The sequence below is a fragment of the Ailuropoda melanoleuca genome, chromosome 8 (assembly GCF_002007445.2).
Source record: "Ailuropoda melanoleuca isolate Jingjing chromosome 8, ASM200744v2, whole genome shotgun sequence".
NCBI classification, from domain to species: Eukaryota; Metazoa; Chordata; class Mammalia; order Carnivora; family Ursidae; genus Ailuropoda; species Ailuropoda melanoleuca.
Window position 1 is genome coordinate 77,094,332 of NC_048225.1, and position 16,655 is coordinate 77,110,986.

Consider the following 16,655-nt stretch of genomic DNA (forward strand, 5'->3'; position numbering starts at 1 on the left):
GAGTAGGCATTACCAGATCAAGAATGATGGGGCAAACCTAGAACATCTTGGGTTTATTAAATGCAATTTAGAAGCATCTTTTGAACAGAGATTGAAAGGAAGTATTCAAGAAGAAAATGAGATTGATAAAATTAAAATATAAAGGAGATCAAAAGAGGAACTGCCAGCAACAAAATGGAACCAGAGAAAATGGAAACATAAAATATAAAAGAAGAAAAAACATGGGGCTCAGAAAGAAGAAAGTAGGTTTGATGAGCACATCTTTGCCCTAGTACACTGGTTCTCAAACTTGGCTGCACATTAGAATCACTTGAGAAATTCTTTTAAGTACTAATGCCTAGTTCCCACCTACAGAAATTCTGATTAATTGGTTTGAAGAGAGGTTGGGAAAGGAGGTAAGACTAGCATTTCTCCATTTCAAGCAACTTATGCGGTCATGTCTGACTGATGTTGCTAATTAGGATGGGTTGGACCTCGATACTCACATGCACACCAGGATATTTGTAACAAGGATTTTAAAAAGGGACATGAAATGACCAAGTGTCTTCGTGCTTTTTTTAGCCCATTGATTTTTAGTAATCAATAAATCAATTTATTGATTACTTTAATGCTCCTCAAATTCTTTAACAGGCTTTGGCGTATGATTTATGCAGGAAAATTTAGTTATATGAGAAAACAAACGTCAGTTTACAATATAAATCCTACTTTATGGGAATGTTATTTGCTAACCTCTAGGGGGAGCTCAAGGCTCCTTCTCCTCACCTCCCTTCTTTCGCCGCCCCAGGGAGAATTGCTTGGGTTTAAGTCTAGGATTTTATTGGTTATTTGATATAAGATGGCACCATATCACCAAGTTAATACTGTTATAATGTGCCTGTGGATTCTCTTCTTTGGAAAGTGAGGGAGAAAGATAGTTGATCTGCACTTGGGTTTTTCTGGGGAAAACAATTTATTCTGTTGGCTAAATAGGCAAAAAGGAGTCTTTGGTGGGGTCCATTGAAACCTCTTGGAGTTCTGCACTAGGCTTAGCACCTAACCTAATATTTCTTTGCCTTGTCTTGCTTCACCTTCATCATCAGTCAGCTTTATCTGCCCCCCCCATCCTCATCCTCACAATGAGGGGAGAGCATTGGTGTAGGCAGGGTTCAGATAGTGTCCTAACAAAATATAATTTTAATAACATCACTATTCTTATGTGGGTATTATTTTTTTAAAAGAAGAAATTGGAAAGAGCAGATAGTTGTTGCAATTCAGCCTTGAAAAAGATAGGGGAAGTTAAGTCAAAAATATCAAGGCTGAACTTCGTAGTTTAAATAATAGAAAATTAACAGTGCCTGACTTTGCCTTGACTGTCTATTGGCATATCTATGAAGATTGAAAGAAGCACACAAACAGAAAAATAGTATCATAATATTTAATAAAAGATTTACCAGATGCTGAGCAAAATTGCTATAAACCACTGTCTTAGTTTGCTTGGATTGTTATGACAATATACCACAGACTGAGTGGGTTAAACAACAGAAATTTATTCTCACAGTTCTGGAAGCTGGGGAGTTCATGGTCAAGATGCTGGCCAATATGATTCATGGTAAGAGCCTTCTTCCCAGTTTGCAAACAGCAGCCTTCTCCCTGTGTCCTCACATGGCAGAGAAAGAGAACACGATGTGTCTTTTCCTCTTCATATAAGGGCACTAATCCCATCATAAGGGCCCCACACTCATGATTTCATCTAAACCTAATTGTCTACCAATGGCCCCATCTTGAAATACCACTGCATTGGGAGTTAGAGCTTCAACATATGAATTTTAGGGGAACACAATTCTGTCCAGAGCAACTGAAGAAGAGAATCAGTCCAACTGAGAAACTTTCATAACCTGTTTTAAATCCTGACCTTGGAAACAAGAGTAAACTTGGATAGAATGAAGATAGGTTGAAGCTTCCATCCCTTACTGCATTACCCTGTCATTCTACCTTAGAAGCATGACTTAACAACAAAAAACAAGTACTTTCTTTATCTATCAGGGAAGACCCTTTGAAGTGGGTGACCAAGCCATTCCTCCCACTCCATTTTCAGCCACATACTTACCTATAAGGAGCACTTAAGTGTTTAAACACACCCCTTACTCTTGAGTTCATAGTCCTTCAAAGAAGAATTCTGATACATTTCAAATATAGATTTCAAATATAATATCAGGTAACATTGAAGCTTTTGGTGGATGAGGCAAAGAGATTAAAATCATCTACTTGGTGTCTGTTCTTCAGATCACTTCTTCACTTCTGAACTCATCACCCATGTGACTGATGTGATTAATGAGCCCAGATCTTCCTTTCCCCTGGAAAAGGCACTGTCTAACCCTTCTACTTTAGACACCTCAGAGAGAACCTCTTCTCTATCTCCCAAAGGTATTAATCCAGTCTAATTGTACCTCTGCTCTAATGACTCCACTTTAATTTCAGCATAAATAAATTCACAAAACTCCAAATACTGCATGGTAGAGATTCTGAGGTTAATCTAGTTCCTCATGATTGACTTCCCTTTTCAGCAAAATTGTGGTTTTAGACATATACCATCTACACTGAGAGGAATATCTTTAGATAATACTTAATTAATATTCTTAACCAGAATTAATTTGGGGGCTGGGGGGGGGCATTGCAATGACTTCTGACATCAACTACCTAGAGTTGGACCAAACTTCACAGGTGAAGGGCATGGTCACTCACAAGACTGCCTTCATTTTAGACAGCAGCTGCAAGTACAGAGGTCCCCAGGTCACCCTCACTTCTGACCAACTGTCTATAAATTTGGGGATTCCCATTATCCACTCAGCTTCAATAAGTCACTAGAACAATTCCAAGAACTCAGAAAATCAATATATTTTGTTTTTTAAGAAAAAAAAGAATTTACTCTTCCATCTTCCATACTCTTCCATAAAAAAATTTTAAAGACAACAACAACAAAAAATAATGGAGGATGATTTACAAGAAACTTTCTATCTCTGGGAAAAAGGAGCAGCATTTGGTCATGTTCTTTTGTTTTCTATTCCTGTCCTAAATCCAAGAGCATGGTTCTCAGGAAAACCAGTTCCCCAGTTAGGAAAAAAAAAAAAAATTTTTTTTTAATTTAAGAAATAACAATAGTTTAAAAATCTCTTTAGTTTCTTATAGGAAAAAACAGAAACTTCCAACTTTTAGCACTGATACTACATATTGCTCTGTTAAAGAATTTTCTCTGCCAAAAAAAAAAAGAAAAGAAAACAATAACAACAACAAAAACACTTAAAGCTGGAGTTGACATTCTGCTTTCAGATGCTGTCTTTTTATTAGTGAGTGATGATGGTTTGCTAATAATCAATAAGTGATAATTTTTTGTAACCCCATAAAGTGCCTCTGTTTCTGCTCTCCTGTGACTGTGTTAATGTTGAACTGTTGTACCTTAAAGCCGAAATCAGTAACTACGCATACTGTAACCAAGGTATTGGGCTTACAGAATTGTTTGTTGTATAAAGAAAATTTTAAATGTTGTTGCAAACTAATGAGTTACACCATTTTTAAACTTACTTTCTCCTCACCTCCTTTTTTTGCCCACAAATGGTATTATAATGCTTGCTTAGTCAAAGAAGATGGGCCAAACAAGGGTAAATGTTTTAACAGCACAGAATTTGCCATCATTTCATTGCCTTGATCTGTTTGTGCCCTAAGATGCAAAAAAAGTCAGTGGCTTTTAACTATTTACAAATAGAATGTAATTGTAAAATGCACAGTCTGGTTGTGTTTGAATTATGAAATCTCTCCCGATATAATAAACCATGACTTCTTGGCTGCTCAAAAAAAAAAAACCCAAAACAAAACAAAACCACTATGTTTTTTTATTAAAGTATTATTTAGCAAAAGGATACAAATCATAAGGTGAGGTCTGGGAGGGTTCCAAACTCAAATCTTCCATTGTGCTCTCCCTATGGAGTCAAGATGCGTTACCCTCCCCACACATCAATAGAATCCTCAATAACAGAACAATGCCAAGTAGGGAAGCACACTCAAACTTTGGTGTCCAAAATTTTATGGGGATTTCATTAAATAGGCTTCATTGTCAGAATCATGCTGAACTCAATTTCTAGCCCCACCCTCCCTCTCTAGAGATCTATCACTATGGCTCAAAGCCCCAACCCTTTAATCACATGGTTGGTCTTTTAGGCATAGCCAGCCTCCCATCCTGAGTCATATCATTAACACAAACTATCAGGGGCCCACCCTGAGTCAGACTGTTAAACTATCAGGACTGACCATATATAGCAAAGACACTTTCCTATCACTCAGGAAATTCCAAGTGTTTTGAGGCTATCTCCCAGGAACCAGAAAAAGGTCAGCCCAATTCTTTACTATACAGGCCATCCCCCTGGACTTTGGCTATGGTTCTTTTTATATGCCTAACATTTAGAGTAGCCGATGTGTGGTAGATACAGGAGGCTTTGGACTCAATGTCACAGTACTTTTGACCAATACCAGTATTATCTTATCAACAATGCAGTGTTACATCATAAGTGTGATACATATAACCTGAAAAATCAGGATAAAAAGATACTGTAATATTATTGGAGTCCCACTAAGTAGTATGTAACAGAACCAAAGTGAATTCACTCCTTGGCGAGTCACAGATATACCAGGTGGAGTTGTCACACGAAGTAAACTGTATTTGCGGCAAATAAGGAGATCACAGGGAATAACTTCCAAAGCCAGGACTCCCTGAGCAAGGGTGGATGGGTTCCTTTTATTTAGGGTTAGGATGAATATTTAGGGAAGCTTTGTCATTGTATATAAAGGCTGGCATAAGGCAGCACATGTGCCCTAAGGAAGCATCCCTATACACGTTGTATGTTATGTAAATGAGGCTTTGCTCATTTTAATACTTTAGCACTATAGTGAGGTAAAGATAGTTGTTGGTCATTCTAGAGGTCATTCTACAGTCCATTTGCACAGGCATGAGTCAGGGGTTTAGCTCAAACTGGTCTGGGTGGTCTGGGCCTGTGGGAGGTCTTGTCAAGGCAGTTGCTATCAGTGGGGGGTCGGGGGTTCAGTTTCCGTTTGCCTGAGTTAAAAGATAAAACTGAAAAGAAGAGCTTAAGGAAAAATGTGGGACAGAGGTCAGTGAGTACAAGCAGGTGGGCACTCAAGGTCAGATCTTGGGCTCTAGCTGGTGACAATTAGCAATTAGTCCATTTATCATCATATCATATAACCAAAATGTCTCTCTGGGCAAGACTCAGGTTTGCTGGTTTCCATGTGATTATCTCATTTTCAAAAAATAGAAGTAGTCTCAGAAATATATGGCATCACCCTTTTAGATATCTGGTATAATTGAGCTAAAGGACAATATAATCCCTTGATCTGAGCCTCTTTCCAAGTGTTAATGTAATACATTGGACTTCCCTTATTGTGTAACCCATTCATTCATTTTCCCTTAGCTATTATCTCTCCTCTCCATTTATACCCAAAATGTTTGAATTCGTAAAGGATGTCAGTTTTAGCTATTGGGCTGGTCTAGATTGCCAGAAGTACATACACATTTAGCAAGTGCCTCCCCCTCAGTCTACTCCCAATCATATAAGGTAGGGTTATATAAGTAGGGAACAAATGGGTTGTTTTTACCACTAGGAAGTGCAGCTGCATTATCTGTCAATGTCAGTTTTGCCCGATGTGGTTAAGGCAGAGTCCACCCCATCAAGCCCTTAGGAATTCTGACCCATATGTTTAAAGACACAGTTACAGTTTCCTGCTTACAAAACATCCTTGTTTCCAATATTTGCACTGGTAGCCCTCATCCTAGGACCACTGCATTAGTAAGGAAAAGAAAATTTATGATGTGGGGAAGAAAGAAAAAATACAGTCATTGTCATACCATGATCCTCCCCCACCTCCTTTTCCCCAGATACACCAGGAAAGCAGAGGAATTTATGTAATGGGAACCCTCCCTTGGCCTTCTTCATATGGAATATGAACACACACTCATGAAGGTAGATAAGCCAGCCCTTCATGTCTGTATCTCCTCCCATTGGTTTTAGACAACCAATGTTCCAGCTACACATTCCAATTCCCTTTTAACTACTAATCTGAAGAAGGTATCTCTCCACCCATGGTTGGACAATATGGACTGTGAAATATGTTCCTTAGTCTGAAGAACTGTGACTCAGTGATCCAAATTGTTGCAACACTTTCTGTTCTGGTCCTATAATAGTATTTTTGGCATTTACATGTACCATCAAGTAGGCAAAGCCTAGTCCAGAGTGTCTATTCCGTCTGGACCCATTTGTAGCCTTCTAGAGCTACTAACATCTGTCCAACTTGCCAACTATGGGCAAGGCCTTCCCCCAGGGAATCTGCCTCATAGCCATCTGCAAACTCTACCTTTCTCTTTGGCAGACAGAGCAGTTTGGATGGAGAAAGCAGTGCCCAGAAAAGTTCTGTAATAAAATGGAAATTGTTTATATAGCAACATGCTGCTGGGGGATTGCAAGGAGGTACCTATGAGCAAGGAGCCTCTTTCCCCTAGGGTTACCTTTGAAAACACCTTAAAAGCTGCCAGACCCTATCACCACTTGGATAATACCCTATAAACAGCTATCAATTGGCCAACAAATAACTGTCTGGTTTTCGGATGGCACTTCTAGAGCAGATGACCAGCATTTTGTTTGAAAGGCCAGGCCACCCTGATCAAAGAAGGTAAAAACAAATCAATGTAGTAAGCTGAATGGCACACTGTTTGCTGCTATGTTTGGGATATTACTGCCTCTTGGGCAGTGACCAATGGCATGGCTATATGGGCCAGGCAGAAGGGCAATAGTAAAGTTGGCTACTAAGGGGTGCTCATATGGGGCAAGGTCCTGTGGAAATTACTGTGGTAATTTGGAGGGTACAATAAAGTAGTATATGTCAGGGCACCTTGGTGGTTCGGTTGGTTAAGCTGCCAACTCTTGATTTCAGCTCAGGTCATGATCTCAGGGTCCTGGGATTGAGCCCTGCATTATCTGGCTCCAAGCTCAGTGGGGAGTCTCCTGGAGGATTTTCCCTCTGCCCCTCCCCTTGCTCACTCACTCTCTCTCTCTAATAAATAAATAAATCTTTGAAAAAATAATAAATAAAAATTTAAAAATAATAAATAAATATGATAAAATAAAATAGGATATGTCAATACCCATCAGAAGAGCCACCTTCCAGGATCGGAAGGTGATCAGAATCAATAAGTAGGTTTGCATTCACTTAAAGTGGCTATCCAGATCCATGACATGAGTGGACCTGGGGCAACTGCAGCAATGCAGAGATGGGCTGAATCTAGACATATTTCTCCTGCACCCTTTGAAGTACAAAACATTAATAACATCTGTTGTGAGGTAATAGTGAGTAGTGCTACTCCCATTTCCACCCCTTGATTCCTGGACCATGAAACCTGTCTATAGGAGAAACAGCACCGTATCGGACACTGATTCATAACATATACAGTCTTTTGGAGAACCTTGCCCCCATCTGGCAAAGCACTGTCACCTGGCTAACACCGTAACTGGCTCTTTGAAAAGCCGTTCTACTATTCCGTCAAGATAGCTGCTTCAGGATGGTGGGAAACATGATAAAACTAGTGGTTTTCATGAGCATGAGCCCATTACCACACTTCATTTGATGTGAAATAAGTTCCTTGATCAGAAGTAATGCTATATGGAATACCACGACAGAATATTTTCCTTTATGAATTCTAAATTTAATGTTATGCTTAGGAAAGTCTTCACCATTCCAAGATTATGTAAATATTTTGTATTATTTTCTTCTAGTATTTCCATGTTTCATATTTTGCATTGAAGAACTATATCTTTAATTCTTATAGGATCTTCTAATTATTTATGAATGGAATGAAGTAGAGATTAAAATCCATTTTCCCTCCAATGATTAATTAGTTCTCTCAACAATCTCCATTGGTTTGAATTGCCACTTTTATTATACGCTATGTTCTTATATATGTTTGGGTCTGTTTTTAAGTTTTTTATTTAGTTCTCTATGCCAGTACCTGTATTTTACTTTCATGTTAATTTTCAATATATGGTAGTTCAGGTCTATGTTTCTTATGTTCAAACCTTTGTTGGCTATTCTTGACTATTTATTCCTCCAAATATGGATTCATATTGTCAAACTCAAAAAATTCTGCTATTAGTTGCTTTGTGATATCACCAGTTTTATAAAGTAATTTAGAGGAAATTTGACATCTTTACTATTGAGAGTCTCTAATTAGAAACATGGTATGTTTTGTCACATAGTCATTTTTCCTTAATATTGGATTTTTTTATAGTTTTCTGGGTATTTGATACTTTTCATTACAATTGGGAATGAGGTTTGTTTTTTTTTTTTTTCCACTGAATTTTCTTGCTTGTTTTTTTCATTACCATCCATTATTTTAATTTACTTTTGTGGTAATAGTCTCCTGATTGTTCTTTCGGCCTCTAATACCTCCTCCTCTACTCCATCCTATTGCAAAATTCATCTCTCTAAATGGCAAATTGAATCATAAAACCCCCCTCTTCTAAACCTTAATTCCTCACTGCCCTTGGGATAATATATAAGCTGCTTAACCTGGTATACAAGGCCCCCTTCTCCTGCCAATTTTTCTAGCTTTATCCCTCATGGGTGTTCCTCTTCTCTCACATTGTCCACTGATATACTGAACTAACTTTAGTTCTCCAAAGGCCCAGATAGCTATTCATGCTTTTGAACGTGTTTGTTTCAACTGAAGCATCTGTGCCTGCTTTGCCCTCCAGCAAACTCTTAATTATCCTACAGGAAACAATTCAAGTGTTACCTCCTGCTTAAAACCTCCTAAGAACCCCACAATACTGATAAGCTTTTACCATATGCTACTACAAAACTTTGTCATAATCTTTATATCTCTAACTATAATATATTGCATATTTTTTTCTCTTGCTAAATAGTGGGCTTTTGATGTCAGTGACCTTACTCACTCATTTTTTTTAAATTCTTAGCGGCCAGTAGTGCTTGGCATACAGTAGGTCTTAATGATTGTTGGATGAATAAAATAGAATAATAATAAAGCCATACTAATAAGACATAAACTCTAGTTTCCAAAAGCTAAAACTATATTGGAATATACACACAAAAAAATAATTAATGAAAAAAAAGAGTATGCAGGAGTAGGAAGACCTTGAAAAGATAATGTCCAATTCAACCAAAGGTAGTGGGAAATTCTTCTTAAATGGAAGAGACACAGGATGAGAATTTGAAAGATAAATATGAATTAGTTCAATGAATGATGTAGTAAAGGGTATTGAAGACAGCAGGAATAGCTTTTGCAAAAATACAATTTAAGAAAACAAGGCCAATTACTGTAAATAGGGTATACATATTTCACTAGGAAAATACAGCCCAGATTTGTAGAAAAATGTTATGGCCTCACACCTGGTGGGAGTCTTGGTTGAGTATCTCAAAACAGAATGGGCACCTGCTTGCTTGGCTTCTAAAGTATACGGAGTACATGAATCAGCCCTCAACCAATAAGTTTCTATTATCACTCTTCTTTTAACATTCTGTTCGAATATCTTTCCTATAGGAAAGCTTTCTCAGCCCCATCTACATGGAACTGGATGTCCTTCTTTGTGTTCCCCGTGCGTTCTTCCAGCAGAGCAATGCCTTGGCGTTTATGTGATCAGTTTATGTGCCTTACTTTCTTTTCTAGACTTGCATCTCTGTGAGTGTCACAATCATTTTTGCATTCCTAGTATTTAACACAGTGAAAAACATTTGGGGACCACTCAAACAATAATGTAACGAGAACTACCATTTATTGCCTACCATGTGAGTATTTCTTAAATTTGGGTGGTCCAGGAACTATTTAATGGGAATTCAAACCATATGGAATCAGAGAAACTGACATTACTTATTACCACCATGACATTAAGAAATGTTTTTAACTCAGCTGCTATTTTAAAAACTCAGTTGAGCACCTTTATTTTTTATATCTAGTGTTCCTGATATAGGACAGTTTTATATTTACATGCTATGCATTTCTTTACACAGCACTGAAAAGGTACACAGTCAATGATTGTTCTCTATTCCATGCACAATTTTCAGTATTTCCTTTAACATAAATTAAGATCAAGAGGCATAAAATTGATCAACTATTCTCTGCAAAAAAAAAAAAAATACAAGGTGTGGAATAGAACTTGGACTTAACCTCCTTTATCAGCAGAGCAATATCTATTCTTATTACAAACACAGTAGGTATCCTGGAATTACATATTCTGATGCACCTTTATCTGGCTACATTATGATTTATGAGATCATCCATAACTAACGAAAACATCTCTGTAACAAGGGATCTCAGTGAAGAATAAAAGAAAAAGTCATTGAGCACTTTTGCCTCAAATAGGTACAGCACATATGGCAAATGCTGATTCCTGCCCCACCTACCAGTAGGTCCATCCAATTATGGAAAAAAAAATATCTGGTAGTTGCTGCATGTAATAGTAATTGCTCATCCACGTTGTGAGACACTGATCTAATTAGTGGGATTTTGTATCTGTCAGTTACCAATGGAGCAGAATTTTCAGAAATATATATAAGAATTTAATATATCTGGGGCACCTGGGTGGCTCAGTTGGTTAAGCATCTGCCTTGGACTCAGGACATGATCCTGAAGTAGGGATCAAGCCCCATGTCAGGCTCCCTGCTCAGCAGGGAGTCTGCTTCTCCCTCTCCCTCTGTTGCTCCCCCTGCTTGTGCTGGCGTGCTCTCTCTGTCAAATAAATAAATAAAATCTTTTTTAAAAAGAATTTAATATATCATAAAAGTGGCATTTCTGGTCATTCTGGGTAACTATATGTTATTAATAATTATTAATGATTATTATTAATGTTAATTTAATGATATGTTATTATGTTAATAATAACATTAATTTAATGATAATTAAATGTTATTGGGATAATAGTTAACCAATTGAAAAAAATACAGAGCTTGATTAATGCTCTATCAATAAATAAAGATCTAAGTTACTCATATTAAGAATGTTATAGATAAACCCTAATTTATTTAACCTATCTCCTTCGGTGAAGAATGAATTTCCAATGTGGGGTCATTACAAATAATGCAGTATATATCTTTGGACTTTTATCCTTATAGATTGATGTACTTATTTCTGTAAAATGGAGTTCTAAAGTAAGAACGAAGAATTAAAATGCATATGAGGGCCGCCTGGGTAGCGCAGTCGTTAAGCGTCTGCCTTTGGCTCAGGGCGTGATCCCGGCGTTTCGGGATCGAGTCCCACATCGGGCTCCTCCCCTGGGAGCCTGCTTCTTCCTCTCCCACTCCCCTGCTGTGTTCCCTCTCTCGCCGGCTGTCTCTCTGTCACATAAATAAATAAAATCTTTTTAAAAAATAAATAAATAAAATAAAATGCATATGAATATTTAATTGCAGAAAATATTACGAGATTACTTTCCCAAATTACAGTAACTACAGTAGGCAGAATTCTAGGCTGACCTCCTCCTCACCATGTACACACCCTGCAATAATCCCCAGTACTACGAATATTGTAGATTCCCTGATTATGTCAGCCTTGTGGTTGACAGCCGGCAAGGAAATGGGAGGGGCTTCAGTCCTACAATTAGGAAGGAGACAAATTCTGCCAACTAGTGAGCTTGACAGAGCCCCAGAGAAGAACTGTGGCCCTAGCAAACATTATGATTTCAACCCTGTAGGATTCTAAGCAGAGAATCCAGGCACACCATCCCTGGATTTCTGACCTATTGACACTGTGAGCTAACACACTTGTGTTTTGAGCCACGAAATGTGTGGTAATGTTATACAGCAATAGAAAATTAATACAGTAAGAATCTACCTTTCCAACAACGATGTAAACCCATATTGAGATTTTTTTTTAAATATAGATAAAAATAGATACCTATTTTCCTCATCTTATCAGCATCAAAAGTTAACAATACATATTGTTCAATTGAGTCAATTTGATAAGTAAAAGGAAGGGGTATCTCATTTTTGATACATTTTCAATAAAGAGTATCTTTATTTTGTATTTCTGAGTAAGATTTAGCATCTTGCCATATGTTTTTATTTGTTTAGATCTCCCCTTCTGTGAGTTGCCAATTCACATATTTTGACCCTTTTGCTCTTGAGTCATTTGTCCAATTCTTGTCAAGGGCTTGAGCACATGCTGAACTGACTTGCTGCACTTTCAAAATGTAAACCAAATGGGTTAGACAGTTTGTACTTATGGCACAGCAGGCAGCATAAGCTCCATGTTCACATCTGCTCCCATTGTCCCCAAGTCCCACGTGGGGAGGAAAAGGGCTTGTGTGGGTACTACCTACACAGGTCCATGTCCCAGCTGAGGAACCCCAGATTTAGTAAACTTCTAGCCTTTTGAGGGGCTGCAAGCAGTTCTGTCCAAACTTTGCTCCACAGAGAAATATCATCTTTGTTATCCTGGACTGGAAGCAAATCTGCCCTCTGACCCTGAGAAAGACACCATTTCTAGTTTCGAAATAAGGCTATGTGCTATACAATCCTAGGAAAGATAGTCTGGAGCAAAAGCTGACACAGATGTGTAAAAACACTGTGAAGAATTGTCTCCAAACACATCCACGTCTCGTTTGCACACTTCTCTGAGTATAACATTCTGTTGGCCACTGTGATCTGACTGATGACATAACCACATCCAACCATTCAATTTGTAAACACTTGCAGACCTCTTACAACCCATGTTTTCTGGAAGAGAAGAAAGAATTACACACAAGAATTATAATCCCAAGGGCACACACATTGTCTCCCCCCCCAAAAAAAAAGTATTTTCAATTGTTGGGAGGAAAAATGTTTTCGATTGTTGGGGACCCTCCTCTTCCAGTAACACAGCATGTCAGTTACAACAACTAACACTTACATGGCACATTTCTAAGACCTTTACATACATATACCCATTCAAATCTTACATCAGTGTGGTTGATAATAGTATCATTATATTAAATAAGAAAAACAACGAAAGCATCTCAATTGGTTGTTGTAAAGAAAATGATAAAATCAAGCATTTTTTGTAATTTCTTTTTTTAACTGAGATATAACTGACACACAACTTTCACATTACCTGTACCTGTTATGTTAGTTTCAGATGTACAGCATAGTGATTCAACTCTGTTACTCTATGTTCACCACAAGTGTAGCTACGACCTGTTTCCATACAGGACTATTATAATACCATTGACTATATTCCCTATGCTGTACCTTTCACCTCTGTGACTTCTTCATTCCATGACTGGAAGCCCATATCTCCCACTTCCCTTCACCCATTTTGCCCATCTTCCCTCCAGCAACTATCCATTTGTTCCCTGTATTTGTGGATCTGTTTCTGTTTTTTGTTTGTTTATTCATCTTTTTTTTAGATTCCACACATAAATGAACTCATATGGTATTTGTCTTTCTCAGTCTGACTTATTTCACTTAACTTAATACCTGCTAGGTCCATCCATATTGTCCCAAATGGCAAAATCTCATTCTTTTTTATGGCTAAGTAATATTTCATTGTATATAATATGTATATAGCACACCTTCTTTATTTATCCACCTATCAATGGACACTTAGGTTGTTTCCATAAGAGTTCTCAATAGATCAAACACGAGTTCTTTTTTTAATTTAAATTCAATTAATTAACATATAGTGTATTATTTGTTTCAGGGGTACAGTCTGTGATTCATCAGTCTTATATAATACCCCGTGCTCATTACAACATGTACCCTCCCCAATGTCCATCACCCAGTTACCGCACCCCCCAACCCCCCTCCCCTCCAGCAACTCTCAGTTTGTTTCCTAAGATTAAGAGTCTCTTATGGTTTGTCTCCCTCTCTGATTTTGTCTTATTTCATTTTTTCTCTCTTCCCCTATGATCCTCTGCCTTGTTTCTTAAATTCCACATATCAATGAGATCATGTGATAATTGTCTTTCTCTGATTGACTTATTTTGCTTAGCATAATACCCTCTAGGTCCATCCATGTTGTTGCAAATGGCAAGATTTCGTTTTTTGGTGGCTGCATAATATTCCATTTGAGAGAGAGAGAGAGAGAGAGAGGGAGGGAGAGAAACTATATCTTCTTTATCCATTCATCTGTCAATGGACATCTGGGCTCTTTCCATAGTTTGGCTATTGTGGACATTGCTGCTATAAACATTGGGGTGCAGGTGCCCCTTTGAAATCACTACCTTTGTATCATTGGAGTAAATACCCAGTAGTGCAATTGCTGGGTCATAGGGTAGCTCTATTTTCAACTTTTTGAGGAACCTCCATGCTGTTTTCCAGAGTGGCTGCACCAGCTTGCATTCCCACCAAGAGTATAGGAGTGTTCCCCTTTCTCTGCATCCTCGCCACCATCTGTCATCAAACACTATTTCTTGATTTTAAAAGAACTCTTTAAAAATTTTTAATAGATGTTTCCTTAACATGATAAAGTATATCAATTTCAAACCCACAATCAACATCAACATCATACTGAAGAACGAAAAACTAAAGATAATTGTGTTAATCCCATGCCAAAGAGAAATGACAGAAGTCAGTGACAACTGTTTTATTTTTTTTTAAATCTCAATACGGGTTTACAGAAAGATTGATCCAAATCTACCCCATCTCTCTACCTCTGCTACCCAGTGAGTGAAATTTTTCCCTAGGAAGACACCGTCTAAGCTACAGGCTCCAAACTTTCTCCCACCTGTCTTCTTCCTCCTCCTCTCCTTGCTTCTCCTACTAACATTCTCAAACTGTACACAGTTGTTCCCAACCTCCCATGATTGGAAAAGATTCTCAAACACCAATTCAGTCCCCTGTAATTTTGCTCAAGGGAAAAGCACATTACAGTGGATGTGAATGAAGCAGCAGATAGTCGGAAAAGAGAGAAGAGGGGTCACTGAATCAGACCCTGCGGTTCACGGAAGAGAAGCTGATATCTAGCCCAGCTGCATCCCTGCTTAGCTCCCAAGACCATCATTAATTTATGGATTGCATTTGGCAGAGATTTCCTATTTTACATTCCAAATTTGAAAAAAATATTGACTAAATATTGACAAGAAAATTGATACTTACTTGCATTTTAGAAAGGGAGATTAAAACAGGTGAATCACAAGCAAGATCATGGAGGAACTTGCTCATCTGTGAGCCAAGAACCAGGCTCCCGAGTCCCTCAGCTTCCACGGCACAGCTGTTTGATTTTCTGCAGCTGGGTGTGAGGTAAAACATCTATATGTGATGCTGTGATAAAACTTTCATTTCTGAACACAAAATTTCTCTCCCTTTCACACAAGGACACACAGTTACAGTCCCTCAAAATAAGAGGAGTCCTAGTTCTTCAGAATAAGTCAGCTATAATCAGAATGCTTCAAATGTTCCAGGTGTTTGTAAGGCCATCAGTTAGAGTGAAACCTTTTCTTTGAACCCATTCAACCAGAGTGAAACTCTGCCTGTGGTAAAAAAGAAAGCAGCACATGGTTTTATGGTACTCGCCCCACCACCTTCCACAGGGGTGTGACAGAAACCTGTCTGGAGTGAAGAACATGGGGGAATTCGTAGCAGTTATCATCTGTCATAAATGTAACAGCTCCAGGTCTGTTCTGTCCCATCAGCTTCTGACGTCTTGACCATAGAGTTACCAGAAAGAGGTCCAAATACAGAACTGAGGGAAAGTGGGGTCTTAAACCCGGGAATCGGAAATCGGAGTTCCGCCAAGGCCTGTGTAGCGCTTTTAGGCTACTGACCCCAATTTTTAGGGAATGCTCTATTTCTAGGCTCCCTGGGAATTTCAACAATAGGGACAAAAAAATAAGGGCTAAAAGGTGGTAAGGAGAAAATGACATTATCAACTCACATGTAAGCTTTTTAGCACCAAGCTGGGACATTTTCAGTACTTAGTAAATGAACTCAGCACAATTCCAATAATGATGGCTGCAAGCATGAGTCAGATGTTATGCTGAAAGATTTGGGAATTCCTTTCATTACATCTTCACAACAGTCCAATGAAGTTAAGTATTGTTATTGCCCCCATTTAATGGACAGGAAGCAAGTTCAGAAAGATTAAGCATTCTAGCTAATGATACATAGCTCATTAACGACAAACTGGAAGTAGAGCCTTCGTCAGTCTGATTCCAGGCTCATGTTCCTAATCACTGTGTTATACAATCAAGCTCTAAGGAGAGGTTCTTGGCAGAAATAGCATGACGAGCATAAGAGGGAGGATTACACTCGGGGAAGAATGACTCCACCAAGAATTCCAGGCAGTATACCCACATTAGTGTAGGTCTGAATTCTTCCTGTATCTTGTACAGACCTAAATTCTGTATTCTGTGAGATCTGTGCATCTAAGAACATCATCCCAATCCTCTCAGTTAATTTAAGTGGGAGACCCCATGTCTCATGTTCACTTTCCCTAGCCTTTCCAGACAACCTGAAATTAAGAATATGCTCCTAGGCTCTCCCATCACATGCATCCGGAGATTCTGGTGATCCTCTTAACCGCTATACATCAGTACCCAGCACAACACTTATTATAGATGTTCAATTAACTATTTGAACTAATGATTTAATAAGTGAATTTACATATCTCTTATACTCTTCTTCCT